Genomic DNA, 7,349 nt, shown 5'->3' on the forward strand with positions numbered 1-7,349 from the left:
TTGTTGAGAGACAAGTGCGTAAGTCAAAAGTAGTAAATAGGGCAATAATATTAATTATTTATTATTACTGATGGTGATAGATGTTGTTGCACTGAATAGTACTATAATATTTTATTATTATTTAATACTAGGCCAGGTGCGTTTGTACCCGTCATCACCAATTGAAAAATCAATCCGTCAAAAGAATCCAAGCACTGACAATGAGAAACTAGTCATTGTAGCAAAAATGGAAAAGATCGACATGGCAGGCCAATGTATCCCTACTATCCACCTTGGTTTTCAAGCATTTGTTTATCATCAGTGTGTGCTCAATTTCTAATACCGATCAAGTAATTAGGTGCCAGGGGTAATTCCACATTCGTTACAACATTCGACACAAGTTGGAAAATTAAAGGAAATGAAAATATTGTATGCATGTTAATATTAATAGATATGTGAAATTTTAATAATAATAATACAGTAATACTGTATTATAGAACTAGGCCTAGGCTAGGAGGAGGTAGGCCACACTTATTATAATAACTTATATTAAAGTGGCCTTTCGCGAGTAAATAAAAAAGGTACAGTAAACGAGGTGAATTCTCAATGAATTATAAATACATTACTGTTAGGCCTAGACTACACCTACAACAGTACCTACATTCATGTATATTGTTTGTTGAATTATCGTTGTTTTGTAACGTCTTTGTAACGTGTTACAAAACTAATTCCTCCATGCTTATAACATTTAGTTGTAGGCCTAGGCCTATGTAATATATTTTAGACATGCCTAGGCCCTACATAGGCTAGCATAGCCGACTTGGTCTCAACGTGCATAGAAACATCACAATAAAACTAAAGTCGTAAACCTTCACAATTGTCTCTTTTGTCGTTACTCACTTTGGAATGGAAAAATCCGATGTTCTGTTTTTTGGTGTTTTTTTAAGGTGTAGGTACTGTACGTACGGTATCATAAATCCTTATTCTTCCATCATAAATAAATAGTTCATGTGTATTAAAAATGGATAGGGAGTGTTCGCGCGTTTTATACATGTGACAGTGTGTGCGCGCGTAACAAACAAAAGTTATAATTTTGTAATAAAGCACTAGCTAGAAAAACGTATTTTTTATTCAGTCATTCATAGCGCAAGGACAAAGACAAGGATATGGCTAGGTAGATATAGGCCCTAGTAGAAACTTGAACCGTGAAGGCGAAATTGTCGATCTCCCTGGCCTTCACTGTTCAGCATCTTTTACCGAAACCGCCGCAAATTCAAGATTGCTTTATCATCAACCAAAAAATATGGGATGTGATTTTTTTTTTGCTTGCTGCATAGGCCTAGACAGAAGACAGTAAAAAAAGGTAATTGAAACCAAAAAACAAACAACCTACGCTAAATACGGTACTAGGCCTACGGACTTTTGCAAGATTTGTTTAAAAGATGTTCAGCCGTAAACAATGAGAGGTACCTGTAAGTGATATTACTTATTGAATTATACAGTCATAGGCCCACAGGCTAGACGTAGCCTAGGCCCAGGTAGCGCGTGGCTAGGCCCCTTAGGTCTATCTATGAAATAAGGCCCATGCCCATAGGCTGCTAGACCTATGTGTGCGAAAGCGGCCCTGTGAAGAAGTAGAATTGCTTCTTTTATCCCTACTCCATAGGCTATGCTTTGGGCTAAAATGAAGGGCGCACTCGCTTGTAGGCTTGGCCTATTCGGTCTCATCTGTTATACTACTAATCAAAACAGAAAAAAAAATGGTGGCACATGTAAATTAACAACTGCAACTGGGAATTTGAATTGGGTCTTGGCCTATAGGCTAGAGGGGCCAGGGAAGTTAAGACCACCTCATCCCCATCATTGATTAGGGCCTAAGCCTTATAGAATGCGAGGATCCCGAAACCCGGTACTTAGCATAGGCTACTTGTTGTTTTCTTTGCCGTACTAGGCCTCAGGCCCTAGCCTGGGTGGATTCCTTTTTCTCACTGGACTTGATCGTCTCTGATTTTTAATAGTAGACACAGCAAGATCTCTCAGAGCTAGGCCTAGTTTGCATTGCAAGCCCAACGTCGTTTTGAATCCACATGAAGTGATCATCCACGAAGTGAGCACACGAATTCTTTTGACTTGTTTTATTCGAATTATTACTAGGCCCATTAATCATTTTTTAGTAGAATCTTAGTGTACACCTTTAAAAAAATGTAAATATAAAGCAAAATAACATACACGAATATTACAGATTTATTCAGGTACATTTAATTCATCTGGCTACATCCAATTATTTTTTTTTTCAATTCACAACGGGAAGGTTTAAAAGTAAACTGTAGGTTTACTGTTATATTAGGCTGGCTACCCCAGCGGGCATTAAAAAAAATCTAGCAATTTGATTAAGACAGGTGCACTACTGTTATTTCTGGTAAATATTTTTGGTAAACTTTATTTCAGATTCCCAAAATCAATAAAGTGTATAGATGCAGTCATTGTGTCAATGCGCTAAAAAGTGAGTCTAAATACGCCTGAGATGAATAAACTATTAAATTTCTATGCATGATTAAATATTTGTTTGAGAATGTCAAACGAATTTACATTTCGGAAATTATAAAAGAAAAGGAATATGTTATTATGGATTTAAAAGATTTCGGCATTATTCGAATACAGTTTCGTAAATTTTTAATTAGCCTACGTTAAAAATTATTACACAAACAACAGTAAAATGCTATAACGAGAAAAAGAGCCCATCGCCTGACCCATCTGACTCTACTGGGTAGCCGCGCCAAGTTGGTCATCCAGTCTTGCAGTAAGAAACAGAAAACAAAAATGAACTTAAGAATGAAATTGATATTTGGATCATGGAACGTTAGAACTGACAAGCAAGTTAGAATCTGTGTTCATAAATGCGAACGAATAGACGATGACAATCAAGACATTTAGAAGATATGGAATGACTTTCGTAATGCTACATATACTGTGTTGCTGCCGAGGTACTTGGGTTTGTGACAAGAAAACACTAAGATTGGTTCGATGAGAACGACCAAGAAATACAAGTCTTATTTTTTTTTTTAAATCCATAAGAAGCACTGCAAATGTATCGGAGACAAATAGTCCAGCACCAAACGAAACGCATATCTGGCACACAAGGATGGTCCAGAGGAAGAGCATTGAAAAACGAGTGGTGGGATAAGAAACAGTTGATCTCCAACAAGCTGCAGACACCAATAACCCAGAGCTCTCTTCTAAGGACTCAAGGCGGTTTATGGCTCTTGTGCTAATGGATCTACCCCAGCAATGGCAACCGATGGGACACTAATTACCGATAAGGGACAAAATACTTGTCAGATGGGCCCAACATTTCAACTATCTAATATGGAACACCTTGACTCTAAACCAAACCAAGCTAAGGTTGAGTAAGCAATAAAACAGCTCTCAAACAACAAAGCACCTGGACAAGATGGAATTCAACCGGAGGTAATTAAGCGTGGAGGTGCTCACTTGATTACAAGACTCGCAAAATTATTCAATATTTTCTGGAATAAGGGCCAGATACCACAAGACCTTAAAGATGCAATTATAATATTATAATCTATATAAGCGCATAGGAAACCGATAGCAATGTGACAACCATCGTGGAATGTCATTGTAACCCATAGAAGGGAAGATCTTTCCTAAAGTAATAATAAATCGTTGAACAAGTGCAATTACTGATAACGTGTATCCCGAATCACAATGCGGTTTCCGTAAAGGTGTGTGTACTGTTGATATGATCTTCGCCTAGCCTATAATGCAAGGAACAAAATAAACCACTCTTTACTGTATTTATAGACCTCACAAATGCGTTTATACGGTTAGCAGGAAGGGGCTATGGATCGAAGCTGCTCCCCAAGGTAGGATGCCCAGAAAAGCTGATCACCATTATTCGATCATTCCACGACGGCATGATGGGTCGCGTATTAGACAACGACAGGTATTCAGAACCATTCAACAGGTGCCAAACAAGGCTGCGTACTCCCATTCTCTTTGGTATCGTTTTCACTTTCATACTACAGTAGGCCTATGCATTTCGTGACTTAGAACTTGGTGTGTATCTTCAAGTAAAAGCTGATGGAGGTGTCTTTAACCTACGACGCTTTTCAACTACCACCAAGACAACAGAAACTGGAATCAGAGACTTCTGTTTACAGATGATTGTGCACTCTCTGCTCACAGCCAAGGCAATATCCAAGTAATAGTTGACAGGTTTGCCGACGCAGCCAAGAAATTTGGAATCACAAGATGAAGTGATGTTTCAGCCTCGTCCTTGCGACTCCCACTATGATCCTGATGTCACGATAGATGGTGCAAAATTAGCACAGTAAAACGGTTTTGCTATCTTGGAAGCATTATGTCGTGTGACGGCTCCCTGACAATGAAATTGTAAAGCGAATATCAAAAGCCAGTGTAGCATTCGGTCGTCTGACATATCGTTTCTAGCTGAACCACTACATAAAAAGTACGGCAGTGAAACATGGACACCATACAAAAAGCATGTGTGGCAACTAGTGCGTTGCTTTCTCAGAATTTGCAACACTGCAGACCTTGAGAGGTGTGGCATCGCAAGCATTCAGTCACTCTCCTTGTAGAAAATCGACTGCGCTGGGCTAGACATGTAGTCTACCGTCAGATAAAAGAGAGCAGTCGCCGTGTAGGGCACACTAAACTAAACGGGTGCGTACCTTTGGTCCGAAGGGTCTTTGGTCCGAAGGCCCGTTGGTCCGAAGGGTCTTTGGTCCGAAGGTCCATTGGTCCGAATTCCCGTTGGTCCGAATTAGTGACCCTTTTTTCCAGCAATGCAGGTTATACGGCAGTAAAACAATTCCTTACAATTTATGGAGTAAATTAAGAAAGATCACTTTTTTAAAACAATATTACAAAATATTTTCGCTAACAACATGTAAGGCCAAGTAAAAAAAATAAAATAAAATACTAGTTTCTTGTTACCTCCCGCATCCATTTTCGCTGCCTCACCATTTAAAAAAAATATATTTCCTTTACTTTGCGAAATGTACGAAAATCTGGCTAACTCACATCAGTAAAATTCCTCTCTCGATCGTGGATAGGGAGAGGTTCCCAGTGAGAATTTCAGTTGAACTATTACCAGAAGTATTATGAATTAAAACTCAATGTACTATGATAGATTCATGTCTAGTGCATCTTTTGCATTTAATGTGTCAGTGGCGGCACTTCAGGGGGGGGGGCACAGGGGTAGGGAAAAATTCCCATTAGAAATTTTGTTGCCCCTCCCCCCAGAAGAGTAGAAAAACACAATTCGTCGGGGGAAAAAATATATAGGTATTTTCTACATTATTAGTAGACTATCTATTTAGAATCGATTGAATAACCCTTTGAAACCCCTAAATTGTCACATTTTCCGGGGGATCCGCCCCATGGACCACTTTCGAAACATTTTAATTGACACCCGACCACGCTCACTTTTCTCTCGTCGGGGAACCTGCCTCCCCCCACCTCCCCAAAAGAAAATCATACCTTGCCCTTCATTTACCACCCCCCTCCGATGCTTTCTTCGCCACTTTTAATGTGTCTACTTTGTAAAAGTGAGAAAGTAGTTAACTGTTCAGTGGCGGATCCAGTGGGGGGGGGGGTGGTGGTTCAGGGGGTTCGGACGAACCCCCACTCTGTGACGAAACGTAACAAAATACTACTGAGTCCTGGCTTACAAAATTCATGCTAACTAGAATCGGACCCAGACATTCGCCTACTTCGCCCAGGCGAAGGTCAGGGTGAGAAATCAAAATAAAATGTTGACCATTTTTTCCAACAATCATATTTACTTTCCTTTACACTTATTTTGAACATTACCATTAGGAAAATGTTCAAATTCACGCTATCCATTACCTTACACTTTTAAACTGATTGTACCAGAGAGAGGCACATTCCCAATACATATGGTCTTCCACTTCTATAGCGCATGATACATGCATAGCAAACGTTATGTAAGCACTAATAATACTCAGGTCCAGTGGTATAGGTATGGGCAGTGCAGTATTGTGGGCTCGTTCAATAGGTCTAATCTGGTCTAATGATCTAAAAATATAACTTTAAAAGATCCTATTTAAACTTTTAAAGGACCCTTCACTAATATTAGGTTTTAGAGGCTATAATAGAGATTATTCATTACAATTTACCTATTACCAATTTCCCACACGCTGCCAGTAAAAAAAACCCCAACAAAACAAGCCCTTACATACAGTAAGGTCAGTGGGACTCGAACCCAGTTCTCCAGTTCTCCAGATCACTAGCCTGGCATCATACCTCTAGACCACCGAGCTTGCACTAGCCTGGCATCATACCACTAGACCACCGAGCTTGCACCTGATGGCCAGGATTGATTTCGAGCCCACTAATGTGCTTTTTGAAATCACATTTCTAAAGCAATAAAATATCGTCACGCACATTTGTGTTTCAGTACAGGCTAAATGTGACAAAAATCCTATTTAACCGTAAACAAACTCTAATAAAAGGGCTGTTTGCATATTCTTGTAGGCCTATATTTGAAAAGTCATGAACAAGTTTTTGCCACCTTTTTATAGTTGCGTTTACAAAATATTCAGGGTCAAAGGTCAATTACCTGTATGCAGCATGTTCCAGGTCATAACTCTTCAACTACTTGCTCCAAAAGCACAAAAATAGTGTCTACATCGAGATTTTTCGGGACAACAATTATGGGAAATTTTTGACGCCTTATAGTAGCTGCGTTGACCAAATATTCAGGGTCAAAGGTCAGAATAGCTTTTATATAGCATGTTTCGGGTCATACATGGTTTCAAGGCTTATTCTTTTATAACACCTTTATTACATGCAGTAAATATGGTGTAATTATTAGTCACAAGAAACATTTTGGATACAACCTCACTTATGATTTTTGATTTGGGAGACAAAGTCATTGTAATTGGCGTTAAGAAAACCTATTATATAGATATAACTTATTTTATGATTGCATGATGGCCACTTTGAATTCCAAGAGAGCCGCATTCAAATGAGTATGTCAATGCATATATCTTTAATAGTTTTAGGGCTCGATTACAGTAAAATGGTGTATATTTTTGGAGTTTACAAGCATATTGATACAATATCCATTATGATTACATGGTGATCATTTTTAATTCCAAGATGGCTGTAACCTATTACCCGCTATACACTTTGGAATGTCTATTTTGCTCAATATGGTGTATGTTAGTACATTTAATGGAATAAAGTGTGCACCAATTGATCAACCATCTGTGAACTCTATTAATGACTACGACAATAACATAATTATGCTGTATATCTATTACATATACACATTCTCATAGTTTCACATGTTATTTCTAAGC

General features: G+C 38.6%; 1 protein-coding gene across 1 annotated transcript in view; it reads left to right on the top strand.

Annotated features, from left to right (window-relative positions):
• LOC117115165 (ficolin-1-like) overlaps positions 1–7,349 on the top strand; it is a 45,344-nt gene that overhangs the window by 26,919 nt on the left and 11,076 nt on the right. Inside the window, exon 1 of the mRNA XM_033258870.1 lies at positions 1,299–1,451. The gene's annotated coding sequence lies outside the window, so the exon portion shown is untranslated. Of the gene's footprint in view, positions 1,452–7,349 lie in introns of the transcript that reaches the window.

The sequence above is a fragment of the Anneissia japonica genome, unplaced genomic scaffold (assembly GCF_011630105.1).
Source record: "Anneissia japonica isolate Jap-2015-1 unplaced genomic scaffold, ASM1163010v1 scaffold6997_len847652_cov182, whole genome shotgun sequence".
NCBI classification, from domain to species: Eukaryota; Metazoa; Echinodermata; class Crinoidea; order Comatulida; family Comatulidae; genus Anneissia; species Anneissia japonica.